Below are 23,838 nucleotides of genomic sequence, written 5' to 3'. Positions count from 1 at the left end.
ATATATTATTGTAATTATCTCTAAATATATAAGATATAATTATCTTATTTTTCGAGTTGGGTCGAGTCTGATATTTTACAACCTAAACCCGAATCCAACTCAATCCAAATTTATAATCTAAAAAGAACAACCCTTTCTAAACTCAAACTTTTTAAAAATACGATTCTATTATTTTAGATTGAAACTCATCAAATTGGGTCCGGTGTCTGTCCCTACTTGTGAAACTTAAAATCCTTTACCATAAAGCGGAAGGGCCAGGAATACCGTTCGGCCCAAAGTACGTAAAGTCCACTCAAAGACTTCAATACCAGATCAAGCCACTACCTTCCAAGTTCTAACAAAGAACGGGAAACACAGATTTTCACCCCAAACACCGACTGTTTGTCTCCGCTCCTCCGCCTCTTTGGACCGCTTAATGCATATCTTTTTCAAGGTTTCTTTGTTCTTCCCAGTTTTCCTCTATGGATTTCTTATAGTTTCTTTGTTGCCATTGTTTTTGCGTATTAGATGTTCGGTGAAGTACCTGTGAGAAATAGATACCTTTTTTTTTTAGTTTTCTTTTGTATATTGTTTTCGTTTTCTTGCTAAATGCTTGGCTCAAGTTAATGGTAACTTCATTTTAGTTATTTTTTATGATTACTTTTTTTCATTTTAGGGTGATTAAATTCTTATTTTCAGGTGCTTTCTTGCTGTTTAATATAAAGTGTGGATTAGGAAGAACTAACGAGAACCTCATAATTGTAGCTGTTAAAAGGGCTGCCTTTCTGAAATCCCATTAAACTCGTAAACACTTGCACAATTTTGAATATGTTGTCGTTTTCAAACTATACTTCAGGTTTATGCAATGGAATCTTCGTATGCTCTCCTACTTAAGTGATACATTTGTCACGGTTCCCTTATCACTAGTGTATGCAGTAGATCACATGAACATGTTTTTGATGTCTCTCTAAGCATTCAATGAAATGGTTATGCTTTGGTTTTATGATGCTTAACTAAGGAGTGCTCTGTTCTTGTTGTTGTTGATGATGATGATTTTTTGGATATCTATGTCATTTATCACTATTATTGTTTTCCATGCAAGTATATGAATGATGTTTAGAACTTACACATTAAGGCAGTATAGCAAACATCTCCTTTCTACCCCTTTGATTAGGTCATTATCCGATAGTATTGAAGTGTCGTTTATTCTTTCGACTGTCCGAAACCAATTTAAGGGGCATCTTGTGGTGCGTGTGTCTAGTTTTCTTCTCTCTCGCTCTTATATATTTTTTGATGCAGATGTCTTTGTATATTGGTCACCTATCATCTCCCACTCGTAGGCATGAGCTTGAGCATGTTTTTGAAAGGTTTGGAAGATGCAATGTGACTCTGAAAGATGGCTATGGGTTTGTTGTGTATGACTACCCTCCAAATGCACAGAAAGCTTTAAGAGCGCTTCAAGGAAGAAATATCTGTGGGAAGCCATTAACTCTCACATGGTCCAATAAACAGCCTAGACCTTTCAAAAGAATTTCTAGGGCTGATCAGACATATGACCGTGAGCCACTTAGAATGAGGAGTTCCCGAGAGGTGGAGATTATGGTAATAGAAATTTTGATTTAAATGTTCTGCCAGATTGTAAGATGAGTATTGAACAACCTGAGTGTCATGGTATCGGGCTTAATTCTGCTGATTTGCTTAATGCGGATATAGACTACCATCAAGACCATGTTAAGCAATTTATAAGGGAAGACATTCATGACTGTAGCGAATATTTGCTGAATGAAGATGGTCAAGATGAACCTAACCAGATGGATGATATGTGGGATGGGCAATGTCATGGTCATTCTAATGGTAACGACATTGAGCACGAAAGGGAGTTTGACCACTCTGTAGGTTATGACAGGAAAGCTGACAATGACAACTGTCAAATTGTGTATTCTAGTGGTTGTCATGCTGAACAAAACCCGCAAGAGAGAATAACGACAGAGCTGATAGGTGAAGAAACTCTGAACCATCCTAAGATTCAAAACTGCTGCAAACTTGTTACGGCTGCAGTGCCCTGGGTCACAAAAAGCTTAACTGTCCCCATGAAATTACTTCAGGAAGATAACCCCAGGCATGATGATGATATTGGAAGAGGAGGTAGGGTAAAAGGTGTCCTAGCAAGTTTTGGATCCAGTTCTCTGGCAAAGTTGCAGCAAGATCATGATCCCCAAAGAGCAAAGAGATTCAAGGATTCCAGAAAAGCATCTGGTTCAGGAGGAAAGAGTGGGAGATTGATAGAGAATGGAAGCTCCTTTATTGGAAAGGAAACATACAAGGCTCGGGAAAATGACTCTGAAGAAAAGAAGCGAAGTAGGAGAGGTGGAACTCCTCAAAGTCATAATGCAAAGAAAGCAAGATCATTTTCTTCTCTACTTCATCCTGATTGCAGTGCATCCAGAGCACACTCAAAATCTAAATCCATAACGCGTATGCCAAGGTCGAGTTTAAAGTCTAGATCAAGATCCATATCATCCAGAGCACGCTCGCCATCTACAAATCTAAGGTGAGTTCAATATCACATTATTCTAGATTCAGAAGTTCTAAATCTAGCTCAAGGTCAAGCTCTCCAATATCCATCTCTTCGCCAGTGTCACTTGCTAGGCCTTTAGCATCATTTTCGGACAAGGGGCAATTTAATTTGAAAGGCTCTTTGGATAAGGCCAACACCCTTGAATCCAAGGATATTATGGTTGGAGGTGATCTTCAATTGGAGATTGCAAAATTTGAAAATAGAGTGAGTCCAGCGACTATTGAAAATGCCGGTTCATCTGCCAAAGTAGAAAGTGAAGTGGAAAAAGACCAAGCTATGCAAGGAGGTAATTATGATAATCATATGATACCCAGGTCAGCACCTCGAGCTAAAAATCCAAGCACACTTTCAGAGAAAAGTGCACCTGCTGATGAGAGTTTGTCTCTAGAGAACATGAGAGAGATAAAGGGTCGTCAAGATTTTGATGCACTGACAACAGATACCTCTGTGCGTTCTAGAATCATATTGCCAGAGGAATTGTGTATGGTCATGAAGCATTATGGCCTAGAACCTCCAAATGAAAATGAAAGGCATCTATCCACAGAAGCTTACTTTGGTGCTGCTCGCTTGTGACCTTGGGATTTAATCTATTACAGGAGGTTGAAGAAAGGTCCCATTTCAACTGAGAACTACTCCAGGCGAGTTGCACAAAATAAAGAATTTGGTATTGTTGACAAGTATATCAGAAGCAGTAGTGGATGGGGAGAACTGAATCACATCTGTGAAACTTTGTAAATTTGTGATTGCATATTTTATGTCTTCTGAGTCCGGAGAGCCTCAGCATTGTGGCCCTACTTTGTTATATGGTTTTGGGATTTTACAAGATAAAGATGTTAAAGGTAGTCTTCCAGAAAGTATGCTATACTGCTCAAATCAAAATGATATCCTGCATTTTCCTTTCTATAGATAGTTTTGGTAATATGATCGGGGTAAGTATTAGGGTTATGCATATTATATGTACTAGCTATCAAGGCTTCTCTTGTTGTGCCAAATATGTAAAGCTTCTCAGCTCCTCATGCCAATATTACAATGCACTTAGTTCTCAAATTCATTATTCAAACTTTTTACTTGATTGTTTCATATCTAGTGGTTTCCCCTCAGACTATTTTACCATGAATATCTTTCTAGTTTTAGTGACAAATGCCTGTAAATGTATAGCTACACTGAAACGTGGTTTAAAAATAACACATGAAAGTTTTTATGTAAAATTTCCATATTTTGTGCATCCGGTACTGCAAAGTGCATGCTTGCATTATAGAAATTTCACTGTTGGACATGACTAGGTAACATAGTTTATTGAAGTGAGAAATTTAGGCCTTGCTTGTAGGATGGGAAGAAAATTAGAAAGATGGAAAACTGAAGGAGAAAAGTGGAATATATATATATATTCGTTTCCATTAGTCTGCCACAGAAGGAGATGGCTTTTGTGTTTGTTTAGCTTGACTTTGTAGGAAATGCTTACATACAAAACAAAACTAATGTAATTGTAAAGACTATAGTATCAGGACATTGTGAGATCTGAAGACGATCAGTATTAGATGCTTACATTGGTTAATAATGAAAAAGGAAAAGAAAACAAATACAATGCTTTAGCAATCTATTATGGAAAGTTTTCTTTGTTTAGTTTCTTGAATGTTTTTACTTATTCAGCTATCAAAACATTGGATTAACTGTTTACAATTTGTTAGGTAAATAGGTTTGTGGTATTTTAGTGAATCTGTCGACTGCATGACATTTTAAAAGTTGCATCTCATTATAAGGTAATATTTGTTTAGAATATTTCTTAACCATTGACAACACCCCCTGCAAACGCAGTTGCTTGAACTTAAGTATAAAGATGATCTAGATTTAAAGATACGATCTTAATACGCTAAATACATACAAAAACTTAAATTCTTTTAACACACTCATGTTAGACATATTCATCCTAATCCAATTATCATAGATGCATCTGCAATTCAATTGAAAACATTTGCTACCCTGCTTATTGGGTACACTGTTCTACTTGAACTCTCTTCCTAATTGGTGCATTCCTGCTATGAGCTCTTATGCACCCCCCAACCCCAAGATTACTTTGATTTGAAGTTATTATTTCTGATCCTCTCTTGCTGATTTTTTCTGTGACAGAACTTATGATTACATAATGAAATTATGTATTGGTTTATATACCCCAGGCTTGTAGTACACTATTGAAGAGGGTTAAAAATAGTGAAAGGAAAAGGAAAATAGAAGAATTGAATGAGCTGAAAAGGAGAAGAGAAAGGGTTACCAAAATAGCCAATGTCACCAGAAAGGTGGCATTTACTGAGTGATGAAAAAAGAGTGCAAAATGAAGAAAAAAAGAAAAGATTATTGACAACTGTTGAGGGGATTTAATTTGTATTTATCATCTGACGCAGTATTTCCCCCTTCCCCCCTTTCATTATATTCTCAACTGTCTCAATTACTCTTGCATTTATGTGTTTTAAAGGTCTTTCAATCTAATAAGGCTCCCCTTTCTATTCCTTTTCTTCAAAGCTGGAACTACCAAATATCTCACTCCCCTTTCTTTACCTAACCGCCCTTCTCTTATTTAGTCTGTTTAGATAATTTTGATGATATCTATGGAAAATGGTCACCGTGGTTAACTATTGTCAGGGATGGATCGAGGAGGAGCGGACGAGTAGTCGTCATCCTAATAATTTAATTTTTTTTAATATTTTAGAAGTTCGTCCCACAACATAAAATGATGTCCGTATTCTTACAACAATAGTGGATGATTGATTAGGCCCCATTCTGTATGAAATTGCAATTTAGCTAGGTGGGAACTGAGAAGCCAATCATGACTTTGCGGGCCAAAGTGGAGCAAATGTACTAGAACAACAGTCCTAGTGTATATTCTCTTCATTCTCAAGTACAAGAAAATCTAACTTTTTGTCATGGGTTTTTTTACGCTTGTTTTCAGAGGATTCAAGCAAATTTTCACCCAACATTCGTTTTTACTCGGTTAAGCTTACTATTGCTTCATTGCCTCACCTGCAACTTGTATGATATAAAATCACAAATACAATGTTTTACCGAGCAATATAAAAATTTATATTTTCTTTTTCAAAAAGAAAATTTGGGTAGTTGCAGTTAAACCGGTTTACAGTCACCTGCTAAAGATGGAAGAAACCTAAACTAAGACACCTGCTAGCCATAAACACCATTTCGTCTACTAGTCAACATTAATATTAGCTAAAGGCCGAGGAGGAGAAAGAAGGGGGTGGGGCGAGTGGTTCATGGTTCCGGCTCAGCCCTTCCTGGATTTGAAGGTGGTCGTTGAGCGATGTCATGGAGGAAATCGAGCAAAACGGCGCTCTTGCATTTGGGGCATTTAGGGTCATCCTCTGAAAGCATAACGTACATCAAGCACTTGGGGCACCCCACTAGAACCATGGATGTTGCCTCGGGGCTGCTCGAGTATCCGACGTTACCGGTATCGACGTCATGGTTCATCTCCGACGACACGCACGAGCTCGGAGGAGATGCCGGTGACATGGTTGCTGATCGGCTCAACGACTCCACTCTCGGATTAACCCTCGGTGGCGATAGGTTCAGCTTCAACTCAAGCTTGGGTCCGTTCCCGCGGCTCATCTTTCTGCTCTCTACGTATAAATTCAAACCTGAACGGATCATATCAGAAAACCTCAACCAAAACACAACATATAACAATTGAATTGTATTTGAAAATTCGAAACATCAGTTACCTTAAAGGTCAAGTAACTTTGACCTAACTGGAAAACAACAGCCCGTTGTTGGAGAAACAGAAACAAGGGAAAGAATGGAAAGTGGTGAGGGGAATGAAGCAGCAAAAGCAAAATATATAAGGGAGAAAAGGGGGGGGGGGCAGAGAAGATGAGGGTGTTAATTAAAGCTTAATTAAACCAAGGTGGGGGAAGTGTAGGTTAGAGAGAAGGAAATGGAATTTAAGGATTGGTAGAAGAAGAGCGTAAATTGAGGCCAGGAAACGTATTAATGGCTGGAAATAAAAACCCCATTAAGTATGCAGAAGGTGGGGAAAAAATTGCAGTAAATGCTATTGCAATTTAACAAATCTGCAGAGAAGGAGAAGCCATTTCATTCATTGCAATGGTTTTGAGGGAGTGCAGTGTCAAATACACCAGAGAGAAAGCAACCCTCAACAGCTTTTATTGGCTAATACCTCAGGATTTTTAAGGAACCTAATGCCACCTAAGAATTTAATATCAAACACCAACAAATTTAATGACAACCAAATAGAACAGATTGTATTTTTCATGTCAAAATTGTGGCTTAAAATGAATTTACGCACCCCATAATCCATATGGTATAATAATAAAATTAACCCCAACGTTTATTTAAATAGTAATTTTACCCTCTATTATTTTTAATATTATTTTAGTCTCAAACGTTTTAATTTTTAATCAAAATAACACTTATTGGATTGAAATAGATATTGATGTGATTAAATTAGTGACGTGACATACATCACATCATCACTTTTATCACATAACATATGTTATATGAATAATTAAATAAATTTTAAAATATCACATCAATAATATAAGTTACAGTTAGTCTACTAATGATTTCATCAAACATGAGTTATTATGACTTCAAATTGAAATATTACGGGCTAAAATACTTTAAATTGAAACATTACGGGCTAAAATGTTTCAAGAAAAGAATACGAACTAAAAGAATTATTTAGACTAACATTAGAGGTTAATATTGTTATTATGCCCATCCGGAAAAAGAAAAGAAAAACTTGCTTGCTTCACGGTTCAACTATTGGAACTGGTGAGAAGTCCATTCTTTGATTAAAGGCGGTAACCCATTTTTCCCATACAAACAAATCATATTTCCATTTCCTTCTAAACAAGATAGTTATAGAAATTTCCATCCACAAACCTTGCATGGATATATCACATTTTCCCTTTCACCATAATTGCCCTCCTAATTTAAATCTTTTTCAGCATCCATGTGATCATATTAATTGTCTCAGCCTAGATCATTGATTTATTTTATTTTTGGTCACAAATTCAAAATAAATTATATACACATAATTTTGCTTTTTTATAAGTATTTAGTAAAAATATTATTTTTTACTTCAAAATTTTAAAATAATGACAAAAATGATTCTTTAATATTCTATTAAAAAAAAGATAGATTTATGATTATTTTGTTTCTTAATAATGAACTTTGTCCATGATTTGGATGATGTATTAAATGAATCAATGTTATCAAGTTTGAGAAACGACCATTTCTCCTTAACTATATCTTTAATTAGATAGCTGAAAAGCTAACAAATGATCTTTATTGATATATATATTATGATTTAATTGCATTATATGCCCTCACATTATGCCAATTATTTTAAATTGGTCTTTAAACTTTTGAATATTTTTTATTCCGTCCCTAAACTATGAATAATTCTAAAATGGCCCCAAACTTTTGAAGATTCCTAGTTCATCTCCTAACTATGTCCCTTATTCTATATTGGCCCCAAACTTTTGAATATTTCAATTTCATCGCCTAACTTTTGAATATTTTGGGGGACATTATTTGAATGTTCAAAAGTTTAGGGACCAATTTAAAATGAGATCATAGTTTTGGGATGAATTTAGAATGTTAAAAAGTTTAAAGACCAATTTAGAATGAGAGCTATAATTTGGGGATAAAATTAAAATATTCAAAAGTAAAATGAGAGTCCTAGAATGAGGATGTGTGTACAATTAACTCTATTATTATAGATAGGAACGGAATTAGGACAGACATTGAGCGAGGATAAATTGTTAAACTTAAAAAATTAGAGAACTATTAAATATTAAACTCAAAATTTGAAGGAACAAGACTTAATTTGATTCATATTTAAACTAGGAGGTGGGGGACCTATAGTGCCATTATACCAATTGTTTTAGAGGCAACAAAACACCTGCTTCGTATTTGGTTTCTTCCGTGATTATGTAGCGCCTCATTGAGTTGGAATAGGGTTAATGAATCCCAAATTCAGTTAAAAATATATTATAATGACATTTATAATTGTCTTGGTTTCTAACATTTTATCTTCTTCTTCCATACGGCTTGTGGTCTGGTTAACCCATCGAACTGAATTATCTAAAATTTAATAATCGCAATTATTTTCTCTTTAACCATTAATCTTTTTTTTAATTTTTAATCAAACCGAACAAAGTCAATTAATTCGGTCTATTTTTGAATTAAATAAAGTTTATAAATAATATATATTAAATATTAAATATTTAATATTTTCAATTAATTCAATCAAAATCAAAGTTTGATTTACACTCCTAAGGTTAAATGGCATATAGATAATATATTTAATATTTAATATTTTTGATTAATCAGTTAATTCAATTAATCAATTGATTTCAAATCTAATTAATTGATACCGAAATTTAAAAAATCATTAACCGTTAACAAAAAAATCAATTTGATAAGTTAATTCAATTAAAATCAAATTTAAAACACGTATACACGTGGTTAGCTAGTTAAATAAGCATGCAAAAACCTAAAAAGCTCTCATGCAAAAAAAAATTGAACATAACCGTCTACTTTGTAAAATATATATACAAATTTTCTTTAGAAAACGATAATTGATCATTGAGTTCCATTTATATATATATATTTTATAAAATTGATTTATTCACATAAATTTTTTGAAGAACTTTGTAGTTATATTTTTAGATATAGAGAAATCAAGATCTCCTTACATTTTTTTTGAAAAACCATTTTTATTATTTTATGACTTTATTTTAAAGAAAATTGGGATTTTGAATGGGAGCCGCCATCGATCTTTGGGTTAGGTAGATCGAAACAATTTACAAAAAATAATTTTAAAGACAAAACTTGTATGCTTTGCCAATAATTTATTTTTTAGGGTTTGAGAAATTATTACGCGTGAAGAATGATAAGCACTCCCACAACGTCAAAAAATGATACTTAGTCGCTTACACATTGTCGTAAATGGTGGACATTGTAAATTTGAATAAATATTTAAAGTATGATCCTTTTATTGAACACTGAATAATTTATTCTGAATTAATTATTAGGGAAAATTCTTTGACGAGAAAAAGAAATCTCAAGATTTGCCATCCTCTTTCAGGAAAACTATCTCATCTATTTCTTATATGTAAAAGAATATTCTCTCTTCACGTTAAATCAAATAAGAAAATAATTTATTTCTTTTTCCTTAAAAGCTCACATTGTTTGTACTTAAATTGAAATGAAGTAAAATAAAAAACAAAACAAATTAAAATATTACAATAAAAAATGCTAGATTTATTCAAGTTTACCATTCATTCTAATATGGTATTGAATCACACTACCTATATAAGGTGGTGCTTTTCACCCCTATTCTACAACGATTATTCTTGAAAATATTCAATAAAATGTTAATAAATGAAGGAGTACAAAATAATGATGAAAAATAAATAAATAAAATAAAATAGATTAGTACAAATAGGGTTAATGATATTTATTCAATTTATGAGTATATATATATATATATATATATATATATATATATTCGGTGCGTAAAAAGGATGCCTAGAAATATTTAACAATGGTAACATGATGAAATATGTGTAATATAATATCCATTTATTTCATATATAAAACCTTAATATACATAAATATATATATAATGTTGCACCATTATGTGTATAAGTATGTATACATAAGGGACTAAAATGAAACATGGAATCATAAAAATCCAAAATACAAATACAGAAATTAAGCATACATGTGAATTAAATGGACTAAAATACAATAAACCCGAAATATAAAATGGTAAATGAAAATTCTACCTAAAGTTATTCATACAAAATAGTGACCAAAACAAAAGATCCATAAAAAATTACGGTCAGAGTCAAATATGGCATAACATATAAACTAGTGGCTTAAATGTAAGCATTGAAAGATAAATGCTCGAAACTGAATAACATAAAGCTTCATTCAATGACCACAAGGTAAAATTACAAAGCCCAAGGGACCGAAACTGCTATTACCCCCTAAACAGCTGCTCGGGTTCCCCCTTCAGCCCAAAATGACATCGTTATAAAGATGGTATATAACCATCTTTATAGGATTATGGAACCCTAAAACTCATTTTTTCTCTTCAAACCCACCACTCCCTCTTCTCATTTTCTTTCTTCTTCCACCGAGAGTCATGACAGCCACTATCCGGCCACCATAGCCTGTGGTCATGACAAAAAACGAGCTTAAGAAATAATCCTTTCCCACTATTCTTTAACCTTATAGCTCTTAACTAACCAAACAAAACCCCCTAAAAATGCCCTCCATCTCGACCACCGCGAAAACAACCCAATCAAAACTCGTAAAGTATGGATCTAGGAGGTAAGGTTGTTACCTCTAGTGGTAGGAATGTTTCTTCGCACCGACGAAAGGAATGGCCGAAATAGGTGAGGTTATCTTTCTGATTTTCCTTTTTTATTTTATTTTTGTATTTCCTCTATTTTTTTCCAAACTCTTTCTCCTTCTTAATCTTTCTTTGAATTGTTGCTCTACTCCAAAAAGTTCCCCCTTTATTTTTTTGTTGCATGCTCGATTATATGGGTGTATTTCGGGTAGAATTTATGAGATCTATGGGGTAGGGGAATGTTTTTCCCAAAAAAATTGGGGTTTAAGTAGTTTTTAATGGATTTGTTGAATATTTGGCTGATTTGGTATGTTTTGCACTGTTTGGGTTTGTTGCTGACGATGACAACTCAGGAATTCATCAGCGGCAGCTCACGCGATGGGGGTATTGAAGGGTCGACGCATCTCTCACACCAATTAGACGATCTAGATTTACTGGCGGCGACAGTGACAATTGAGGTGTATTAGGATAAACCCTAATTTAAGATTAATCTTGACTGTTGGATGAGTCCAAATCCTACGGCTGTGGTGGGTGATGCCATATACTAAAGTAAAGAACCCTAATCGGGTTTAGGCTCCAAACCAATTCGATTGGTCCTGTTGGGTCATCCAGGTGGGCTTCAATTCTCGGGCTGAACCGGTGGGTTGATGATATTTTTTAATTTGGGCTTGTAAGCCTTGGTCTGTAATAATAATAATAATAATAATAATAATAATAATAATAATAATAATAAAAATTAAACCAAGGTAAAAATGAGTGTCTATAGTTGCCCCTCTTTGCCCATTCTTATGTTAATAAGAATAGGGTAGAGACGACAAGACAACGATTTTTTTCCTGTTCTCACTTTCGTTCTGAAACTTGATGTTAAAGTTGACACTGCTCATCAATGTTGAAGAGATCTGGCCGCTTTCAGATAAATTGTTTGTTGAAGATGGCATTGTTCCTTCTAGTTGAGGAAATCGAGTCAATCTGAAGATAATATGGTGTTGAAGACGACACTGATCATCCATTTTGAAAAGTCTTGGTCACTTTCGTATGACGTTGTTCCTTCTCGTTGAGGATGTCAAGTCAATATGGAGATAATCTAGTGTTGAAGATGACACTGCTCATCCATGTTGAAGAGTCTTGGCCATTTTCATATGACGTTGTTCCTTCTTGTTGAGGAAGTCGAGTCAATCTGGAGATAATCTGGTGTTGAAGATGACACTTTTCATCCTTTCTAAAGAGTTTTGGTCGCTTTCATATGATGTTGTTCCTTCTCGTTGAGGAAATCAGGTCAATCTAGAGATAAAATAGTGTTGAAGATAATAATGCTCATTCATGTCGAAGAGTTATGTTTGCTTTCAGGTAAATTGTTTGCTAAAGTTAACGATGTTCCTTCTCGTTGAGGGAGTCATATTTTGATAATTTGGAGACAAAACGGTTCCTTCATGTTGAAGAAGTCTGATTGTCTGAGGATGACACTACTCCTTCGCGTTGAGGAGATCTGGTTGGTGGATGAAATTGGTCATTCGTGTTGAAGATGTCTAGCCATACTTTGACGGTTTGATTCGACATGGTTCCTTTTTGGTGAGGAAAACTAGTCGTTCTTGAAGGATTGTGAATCTGAAGGTAATGTTGTTCCTTCTTGCTGAGGAAGTCTAATTGTCTAAATATAGTTTGACTTTGAAAACGAAGTTTCTCTTTCACGTTGAGGAGAGCTAATCGTTCCTTAGTGTTAAATCTAATGATGACATTGTTCCTTATCGTTGAGGAGATCTAGTCATAGTTGCCAATGATTGACTTGAAATGAAATCTTCTTCTTCAGCATGGGTTTGTGGAATGGAATTCTCTGCTAACTCTTCGAATTCCTGTCAAATATTCAACATGTAAGTGAAATCAAATGAGTGGAAAGAAATTTGTTTCTAGAGAAGCTATCTCAGGTGAAATAAAATTTTGTTTCGAGTGAAACAATTTCAAAATTTGAGTTTCAAGGGAAAATTATCTCAAGCGAGATGAAATTTGCTTTTAGGAAAATAATCTCAAGTGAGATCAATTTTGTTTCAAGTGAAACAATTTCAAAATTTATGTTTCGAGGGAATACTGTCTCAAGATAGATGAAATTTGTTTTTAAGAAAACAATCTCAAGTGAGATCAATTTTGTTTCAAGAAAAACTGTCTCAAATGAGACGAAACTTTGTTTCGAGAGAAACAATCTCAAAGGTGACAGATAGTCTGCTACTGCATGTTGAGGAGATCTAGTTACCTTTTGAAGATCTGATCGTTCACTTCAGGATGTAAAATCTATGAATGTCGTTATTCCTTCATGTTGAGGACGTATAGTAATCACCAAAATTTTTATTTCCTCAAAGATCAATATAAAAAATGATGCATTTATGAATGATTATCTTGAATATTTTTATGGATGTCATGATAAAGTTTATTTCATGTATTTGATTTGATTTTTATTTTGATTAAAATGACCTTTTGAATTTGTCCCCATTAGAGAAGAAAATGATCTTGAGGGAGGAGATTTAGATGATGTGTAACACTCCCAACCCGTATCCGACCCGGATCTGAGTCCGAGGTGTCAGATTGACTTTTCAAAGCTTTTTGCCTTTATAAATGGATAAAATTTAAATTCACATTTCAAGAAAATGAATATTTTACACTAATTAAATCAACTGGTTTACAAAACATATCATATCATATTCAACACAATTCTATTAGTACATGCCAACTATATTTAAAATAACAAAATTACATCTAAAATTTTTTTTTTCTGATCTGAACTTCGTAAGGAATCTTGCTCCTCTAAGCTTCTCTTCTCACTTTCCAGAACCTACGTGTGAAACACTCACACGCTAAGTCGAAGACTTAGTGAGGCATTACACTTATAAAGGAAACTTTACACTACTTAAACATGTATGAACATATTATCTCATGATATAACACAAAACAATATAACATTATATATAATATAATGTACACATATACATATCACACATTTATTCCTTCACTATATTTATTCCACTATCAATATTACTATCATTTCTATCGTTTAATCATATCCTCTTATACCTAAACTTTTTAATCAACATATGACTCATTTAACGAAACAACACCACATCATCATATAAATCATATAATACAATTCATATCACCAAAGCAAATACATTACATGTAATATATTTATTATTATCTCTTCTCTTCGTTAGTCCATGTACACATGTGAGAACTATAGATATATGAGTACATAGAGGTTGTGCACATATGCTGTCACCACAGATCGTATAAGGTCCCACTAGGGGCATATGAATTTGTCTCGAAGGACCACTATGAAATGTCCCGAAGGACCACTATGTCTCGAAGGACCACGTAGAACCCTCGACTCTTGGCATGCCAACTATACCTCTAGCTCTCATGACACATAACATGGGCATTATCATTTATCTTATAACACATCCACACATTCATATCGCATAGTTCTTTCACATAGCTCTTTATCACATTTTCATATGATCACATATCTTTTATCACTTTGCATGGTTTCACATAAACATATATTTCATATCTTGTTCACATATATTTCCCATTTAACTCATATCTTATTTTTATATCATATATATATATATCATCTATGTTCATTTATTTATCTCTTATGTTCATATATCACATATTCGTATCATTCATTATGTAAATATCATATAACTTATATAAACATATATATCACTTATACCGGTTCCTATGTCTTATCACACTAGCATATATTCAAACAAATCATGTCACACATACAATAACATATAACTCATGCACTCATAACAAACACATGTTCATGAATTCATGCACAATACTATAGGAAATAGACTCATCGCATGTCTTATTTCCCTTAAACATCATATACTATCTAATATGCACTCATTTGGCCTCACTATTCCATACCAATCTCTTGATTCTTCCTTGCTCGATCTTATCTCATTGCTTATCTAATACTCGCTTCTGATCAATATCTACACGAATACAGAATTTCATGAATGTTAAGATTCGAATCATTTGATACAATTTATATCAATACAACTAAATAAAACTTCTAATTCAACTTCTAACTTAAGGGGTATCGGTATTACAAGCACAATACCGATACCTTTACTATAGGGTACCGATACCCTTACTAGGTATCGATACCGAAATTAGGTCTGAAATTATGTCTGAAATTTGATGGTATCGATACCCTTATGCTATGGTACCGATACCACTTACCCCAAGTATCGACACCATTTAAAGATCTTCCCTATTTTACTCTTGAATTATCGATACCTGATGAATAGGTACTGATACCCCTTGCCCAGAAATTACTTTTTAAGCAAGAAAATTCACTCTTTCAGCTTCAACACTTCATGTTTCATCCCCTTTTATATACTTAACTCAAGTACACAAGCTTAAATCCATTTATACTCATTTATCACCTCTTTAACCTAAAAATCCTATCCTCTACATAGAATTCAAGAATTATACTCAAATTTCAACATGTTCCAAATCCAATTCTAACACTTCATACTCCTTAATTCCACTAATGACAAGTCAAATTTATTCTTGAAATCTAATTACTACCTTCCTACAAAGATTTCATTTAAGAACCACTCATCTTTAATCATTTCTATTCTCTTCATTTTATTGTTTTAAGCTTATATACGTTTTCCCAAAGCTTATATAACACCCAAAGAACAAAACCCAACTTAAAATTCCAGAATTGACCATCTAAATTAAAACTCACCTTTGAGACTAGAGTTTGAGTACACAGGAAGAAGAAAGCAAGAAGAATAAGCTTCTAGACTTATCTCCCAAATCCCACGTGTTTATCCTTAAATAAAGGAGAGAAAATATCCTTAATATTGAAAAGATCATAATAACCTTCATTCTTTCTATCCTTGTTATTTAATCCACTACCAAAATATTTATATTTAAGTCCTTGTACTTTTCAATCTTTCAAAATCAAATCTCAAAGTTTCAAAGTTTCCATTTTAGTCACTAACCCTAATTTTGGGATATTACATAATGTCCTCGTGAGATGAGAAAAATGGCCTTTGAGAAAAAATGAAATAAGGATTTCAGGGAAAACAGTCTTAAGAAAGACTGGATTGATGTTTTTTTACGAATAATCTTGAGAAAGACGAAATTAATTTCTCAAAAAATATTATAAAGACATCCTCACAAGAGGGGGAAAAACTTTTTATTGTTTGCGATGATGAATGTATGATGTAAATATGCAAATTCATATGATAAGTATGTTTATGTTGATGTATGTTTTCTTGATATGTGATAGGAATGGTCGCATGACCAATCTTCATTCTATCCTTGATCCGGTTGTCTTTACTCTTTGTTTGTACCATCATGTATCCTTGCAATTCTTGACTCGTGTCAATTTTTTTTCTTGCCCCAACAAATTTTTGCCCTTGATAAATTTGGCTTCCCTTGTCTGAACTTGTGTAGAAATCCAAAAGAGCTTTCATCATTGCTTTGAAAAGAGGATCCATCATTCCAAGCTTTGGAGAATGTGTACATGTTTTTATCTTATTGAAAAGAATCAATAGCCACTGTCTAGAGCTAGCTACCATAGTAATCGATGGGACATCCACGTCTCTGACAAGCTTTATGATACATATATGCCAAGGATTATAGGTAGAGCCATAGAGGTAATTAGAATCAAATTTGAAGGTGTTTTCTTAATTACTAACATCATATTCAATATCCCATGCAACTATACCAAACTCTGCAGGGTTCTTAACTCTTTCATTGACCCAAAAAATCAGAATTTTGTCAGGAAAAAGGCAAAGAAGGAACTATGGACCTCCAAGAAGTTCATGTTGAATTTCCTTGATCATTTCTTAAAATTCTTATAACAAGATAGTATCATTTACTCTGATTGGGCTCTTGACTCACCTTTGATAAACAATCTATCTGAATTGAATCCTGAATGAGGCTATTTGTATCACATCGTATTGAAAAGGTAATGACAATTCATTGTTTAATATGCTGTTAAAATTTTATTGCCCATTCTGTGGCAAGAAAACTTTATCGCTTTTAACCTTGGCGTAGGCGGAACACGACCTTCCAATTCAGTGAAATTAGAACTTAAAAACCTCATATGACCGAATCATTGGCCCAACACTATAATTACTGGTACGTGATACATTTATCATTTCTTGTAGTTTCTATAATCATTAATGCATGTTAAATTACCATAATAATGCAACTGTATATTGTGATGATGGATAAAACAATCATATATAGTAAGCTCCACTGTCTCTGCTTCACCATTTTTAGTCTTCATGCCTTTTTGCCTCATTGAAAATAAATATATGCTCAATTCAATGATATTGTACTCGTGGATGATATGGGCCTTCAATAATGCCCCAACATTTTATCATTTATTACTTTAGTACTGATTATTAGCATGAGCTTATGTATTTGGGATATATGTGCCAATTTTCAAGCTCTATTCCAGAGAGATTGTCTTGTTTGAAAATATTTTTCTTCCTTTTTTATTTTCAAAATTGGAAAAAAATCAATTAAAAGAATTTTGAAAAATGTTTAATAAATTTTTTTGAATAAAATTACCCTTTTTTAGGTGTCACAATTGAGACAAATCATTAAACCAGAGTTCATTGGATATCAAAGAATTAAATTCTCTCTTAATCCTTCAAAAAATATAGCTATTTGACAAGTGTTAAGATTAATGCTAATTTTGAGGTAGGGTTAAGTAAAGAAAGAATAAAGTGTCTTGGGTTGTTGTCTTTGGTCAAGGTTTGGCATTCTCATTTCTTTGATATTCACTAATCTAATGAAGTAGCTTCTATGCTCATATACTAGAAGTGTTCTCCGATTCTCATCTCTCATTAGCATATTTGGGTTGTGCGATGCCTTATCAAGGGATTTATGAGATCACCTCCTGTACAACAGCTATGCAATCTTCATATTCGAGCTGTATTTTCTAGTTTTCAACTCGAATCCTCCTTTGTTTTCAAGACATTAATCAAAATTTTACATCTTAAACCCCATTTTTTTTCATTTTTCTCTCTATCATGCATTAAAGATTTTTAGAAAACTTTTTGTAAATAAAAGATTAATCCTGATGGGCGGGATAAAATCTGAATATAGTCTTTTCTGTTTAGAAATCCACATATGATTAGAAGGGACATTTTAGGCACGAAATAAAGGTTCACAGTTATTAAATAAAGAGATAAATAGTCTCAAACAAATGTTTAAGGGTTATCGAACCAATGATCAATTCGTTTTATTGTCTTTAATCTTGTCTTGCTCGATTTGAATCCGTTCATATGTGTCTTTTATTTTCTCTTGATGTTCTATGATCTTCTGGTGAATTAGATCATTGAAACGATTGTACTTGGTCAACCTTGTGGCTTGAGGCTCAATGAGTCACACATCTTGAAATACTTAATCTGTTCTCTTTTTTCTTTTTCTTTTTCTTCTTTTTTTCCTTATTTTTTTCTCTTCTTTTTTCCTTGTTTTTTTTCTATTTCCCTCTATCTCTTTTCTCTATCCTTGCCTTGATTTGATCCTCGCACTTTGTATTTGATCTACTTTGTGATTCCTTGTTATTTCACACTTTATTTCACAACGACTGCGAGTAGATTTCCTTCACCTTTGCCCATAGTGTGGAGGGTGATCTTTGGTTAGGGTTGAATCGGAAGAAAAAAATTATTCAGGCTCAAATGGGGACACAAAGGATATATATTTTCTTCTTTTGTGAAGGGATAATGAAAGAAAGACTTTCATCATTTCATACACGGAAATCCTTACAGAAGAGGTATCCCTAGGGGGATAGATTTTTAGGATTAATTTTATTCACATGAAAACAATATAATTAATGCATGATAGAATTATTTCGAATTAATTTATTTTTTCTTATTCTTGCTTCTAGCGTGTCCTAATTGTTCAGGCTCATCTTCAGAAAATTGATTCGAGATGCTCCACATTGTTTCTTCTTGTAGGAAGTTTCATGTTCAAGTAAACATCTTGTACTCAATGCCTTCAGGTTTATTGGTAGAAAAATGTCAGTTTTGCATCTAAGAAGATGATGGTGTGAATTTATTGGCTCAAGGAAAGATAAGGAAATGATTTTTTGTGTCTTGAAAAAATATTTCAAATTCTCAAAGAGAGGTAATGTCAAAATTCGGTCTTTTAATAGTGACCATGAATTATTTCGGGTAAAAAAATTGAGTGATCTTATTTTTGGCTTTGGACGAGAAAAGAAATGTCTAATCTTGCCATATGTCAAAAATCTATAATTCTTGAAGAATTAAAATAATCTATAATTCATTCGATATTCAAAGAACTACAGGATTAAAACTTGTTCAATTGTTCACAACCTTAGAAGGTAGCATAAGTTCAATAATCAAAAGATTTAAAGAATATTTAAGAAAATATTAAAGACATAACAGAAACAAGTTCAAACAAAACAATGCTCTTAATGCAAGTGCAAGAAAACTTCATGGTATTTGTAATGACTTCTCGATCCACATCAGAATGCCTCATCATTCTTCGAATGTCCATGACCCTGAATAAATCAAATTCTGGACCTTGCGCTTCAGTGCCTTATAGTTCTCAGTGGAATGTCCTGAACTTCTTATATGATAGTTGCATATGGCATAAGCATCGTAACCCTCAGGATATGTGGGCTATTTTGGCTTGGACTGAACTGGAGTCACAAGAATCTTCTCAACCATCATTGGAAGTAATTCCTCATAGGTCATTGGAATTGAATCAAATTGAATATTTTCTCAGATCATCTTATAAGGCTCAGCCCTACGACCCGTTGAATAGGCTCCCATCGAATTGATTTCAGCTTATTCCTTTAATTGTTCGAATCTTGCTTATATTTTTAATGTGGTGTCACGTGATTAAGACCACTGTTATTGAATCCTCCACGAATTGATTCCATGTTTTTATAAATGATGCATGTGAAAATGCTTAAATAAATGAAATGCAGGTGTGAAATGCAAAGATGTAAATGTAAATACAAAAATGTTGATCCCAAGGACGAATACAATAGAACAATTTTCATTAGAGAAAAAAGTATTCACGTTACAAGATAGTCTATTTTACAGACATGATTTCGCCTAGACGTTGAGTTTGAAAGGGGTTAATGCTTCATTTCAGAGCTTCATCCTTGAAAATTATGCCCCTCAAACACTCTGTAACCTAACTCAGTTAATGTCCCTAAGGTGTTGAAGTCACGCGTCATTCCTTGGTGATTAGCAATGGAACGATCGTAGATAAGATTCTACTGCTGGATTACTTCTCGGATCAATGAATCATCTTGCCAGTCTCGAATGTCATATGATCTTCAAGCAAGTTTCCTTCTTGTACTCTCTGAACTTCTTTTAGCCCTCGATACATGTATGTGTATGCGACTGCTTAATTGAAAAATTTTATTTCTCATTGTGAAAGTTTTTACTTAAATATTCCCTTGCAGATCAACATTTTCGCATTATGTTATAATGATAAAATGTAAAAAAAGGGACAAAAATAACACAAAAATTAGAAAAAAAAATGAGTTAGTACAGGTAAGATAATAGATACAGATAAAATGTTATTCAAAGATGAATATAACACCTACCTCATCATGGTATCTACCCGAGCATGCTTTTATTACATAGCAATCTTAGCCAGACATGCTTTCTACCCAACATGCTTTATTTTCAAGAATTTGATCTTAACTGAATGGTATCTAATTTGCAGTTTTCATTCGAAAAGAAATCTATTCTATGAATTTAAAGTAAAATGTAAAAGTTTAGGGTCGTTCCTCTTTTGTGTACACTTATTTCGGTACCTACGAACGAACAACGGTTCTGTATGGCTCTACCTAGGGTGGCCATTCTACGGTTCACTACATGCATGGTTTCAGCTCTAACGGGAAAAAGTGCTCAAACTGTCTTGTTATTGATGCCTCTTTGGGCTACCAAACCCTCTATCCTAACCCATTACATGTATAAATGAATCGATTTCAATTCGAGGGGATTCACTTCCTTATACCCATATGAGGAATAAATCCCTACGAAGGTATAAGGTATGTGTACCCCATAGGTTATTTGCTAAGGCTCATACGAAGAATAAATTCTTATGAGAGTAAAGCATTCACCCCTACTTACTTGGGATGAAGCTCGAGTATAGAGCTTATGTCATGCAAATACACGTGAGGTGTGTGAGGAGGAACATACAAACCTTTGACTCAAAAAAATGGAAAAGTCTAGGAGGAAACTATAACAAAGCTGAAAACATAAATTAAAACATTAGTATGACAATTTATAAAAAGAAATTAGACAAAACTTCAATAAATGGATCATAATCTAATTATAGATTCGAACTTATAATTTCCACCACTACGAAAGTGTATAAGCGACTTACAGCCTAACTCTCTAAGGTATCCCCAGTGGAGTAGCCAAGTTGTCATAACCATTTTTTTGGAAAACAATTTTTATTATTTAAAAAACAATTATGACTTTATTTTAAAGAAATTAGGATTTTGAATTGGAGCTGACATCGACCTTTGGGTTAGGTAGATCAAATACTTAAAAACATCTTTTAAAACAATTAAAAAACCATTTTTAAGACAAAAACTGGTATGCTTTGCTAAAAAATTAATTTTTAGGGTTCGAGAATCAATTACACATGAGGAAGGATATGCAACCCCACAACGCTAAAAAAAATGGTACTTAGTCGGTTACACATTGTCGTAAATGGTGGACATTGTAAATTTGAATCAATATTTAAGTATGATCATTTTATTGAACATTGAATAATTTATTCCAAATTAATTATTAGGGAAAATTCTTTGACTTGAAAAAGAAATCTCGAGATTTTCCATCCTCCTTCAGGAAAGCCATCCCATCTATTTCTTATCTATAAAAGAATATTCCCTCTTCACGTTAAATTGAATAAGAAAATAAATTTATTTATTTTTCCTTAAAAAGCTCACATTTTTAGTACTTAAATTGAAATGAAGTAAAATAAAAAACAAAACAAATTAAAATATTACTATAAAAAATGCTAGATTTATTTCAAGTTTACCCTTCATTTGAATATGGTATTGAATCGCATTACCTCTATAATATGGTGCTTTTCACCCCTATTTACAATAAATAGTCTTGAAAATATTCAAATAAAATATTAATAAATGAAGGAGTACAAAATAATGATAAAAATAAATATATATATACACACAAACTCATACTAATATATAATAAAATAGATCTAGTACAAATAGGGTTAATGATATTTATTCAATTTATGAGTATATATATATATATATATATTTATTCGGCGCGTAAAAAGGATGCCTAGAAATATTTAACAAATATAACATGATGAAATATGTGTGTAATATAATATCCATTTATTTCATATATAAAACCATAATATATATATATATATATATATATATATATATATATATATGTAATGTTGCACCATTATGCGTATAAGTATGTATACATAAAGGATTAAAATGAAACATGGACTAAAGTACAATAAACCAGAAATATGAAATGGTACATGACAATTCTATGACCACAATGCTTACATTTAAACCGATATTATTCCCAAAACATGCGCTCGGGTTCCCTATTTAGCCCAAAACGATGCCGTTCCAAAGTTGGTATATAAACATCTTAATAGATTATGAAACCCTAAAACTCATTTTTCCTCTTCAAACCCGCCGCTCCCTCTTCTCATTTTCTTTCTTCTTCCACCGAGAGCCATGACAGCCACTCTCCGACCACTATAGCCCGTTGGCCATGACAAAAAATGAGCCAAAGAAAGAATCCTTTCCCACTCTTCTCTAACCTTATAGCTCTTAACTACCCAAACAAAAATCCCATAAACAAATCCCCTCTATCTTGGCCGCCGCGAAAACAACCCAAACAAAACCCCTAAAGTATGGATCCAGGAGGTAAGGTTGTTACCTCTAGTGGTGGGAACGTTTCCTCGCTCCGACGAAAGGAATGGCCGAAATAGGTGAGGTTTTCTTTCCGATTTCCCTTTGTTTGTATTTCCTCTGTTTTGTTCCAATCTCTTTCTCCCTCTTCCTTTTTCTTTGAATCATTGTTCTACTTCGAAAAGTCCCCCCTTTATTTTTTGTTGCATGCTCGATTATATGGGTGTATTTCGGGTAGAAATTATGAGATCTATGGGGTAGGGAAATGATTTTCCCGGAAAAATAGGTGAGGTTTTCTTCTATTGTTTTTTCGACTTAGGATCCCTTAATGCTTCTTCCAATATTTCTGGTACAAAAACACTGCCTATATTGGTTGTATAATTTAAAACAAGGTATTAGCTTCCCATATGCAGCAAACCTATTATTTGGATTATTTTTCCATCTCCTTACTTCCTTTCTTCGAGCAATCAGTAAATCACTGTTATCGATCAAGGCATTTAATTCATTAGGAAAAACCTGATTACCTTCTTCATCTTCTAAGAGATTCAGGCTTAGTTCCAGCTCTTGGCAGTGTCCATGCAATATGGAGGCCTCCTCGAGAATTGGTCTTTGTTTTCTTTTGTAAACAAACAATTTGGTTTTTCCCGATTGAGAGACCTGTGGAAAATGGGTATATTTCGCTTTTTGGGAGTTGAAGGTGTTTGGGTAGATGTGCTTCTGTTGGTTGGTTTAGTAAATTTACTGGTTATGCTGGCTGGTTCGGTTGGTTCAGTGTTGTTGGCTAGTTTGATTGGTTCAGTGTTGCTGACTGGTTTGGTTCTATTGGCTGGTTGAATAAGAATGGCTGCTGGTTGAATGACAACGGTTGTGAAGTAGAAATGAACTCAAAAAACTGAAATTCATTTGATGAATACTCCCCTAAATTTCATATTTAAGGAAATATGATGA

The 23,838-nt window shown here is 33.4% G+C and overlaps 1 pseudogene; it reads left to right on the top strand.

Annotated features, from left to right (window-relative positions):
* Positions 1-356: 356 nt before the first annotated feature.
* On the top strand, positions 357-3,481 carry LOC120131290 (annotated as a pseudogene).
* Positions 3,482-23,838: the final 20,357 nt, after the last annotated feature.

Source organism: Hibiscus syriacus, unplaced genomic scaffold (assembly GCF_006381635.1).
Source record: "Hibiscus syriacus cultivar Baekdansim isolate YM2019G1 unplaced genomic scaffold, ASM638163v2 tig00110551_pilon, whole genome shotgun sequence".
Lineage (NCBI taxonomy): Eukaryota > Viridiplantae > Streptophyta > Magnoliopsida > Malvales > Malvaceae > Hibiscus > Hibiscus syriacus.
The sequence above is the reverse complement of the archived record's forward strand: the minus strand, read 5'-3'. Positions and strand labels throughout refer to the sequence as shown.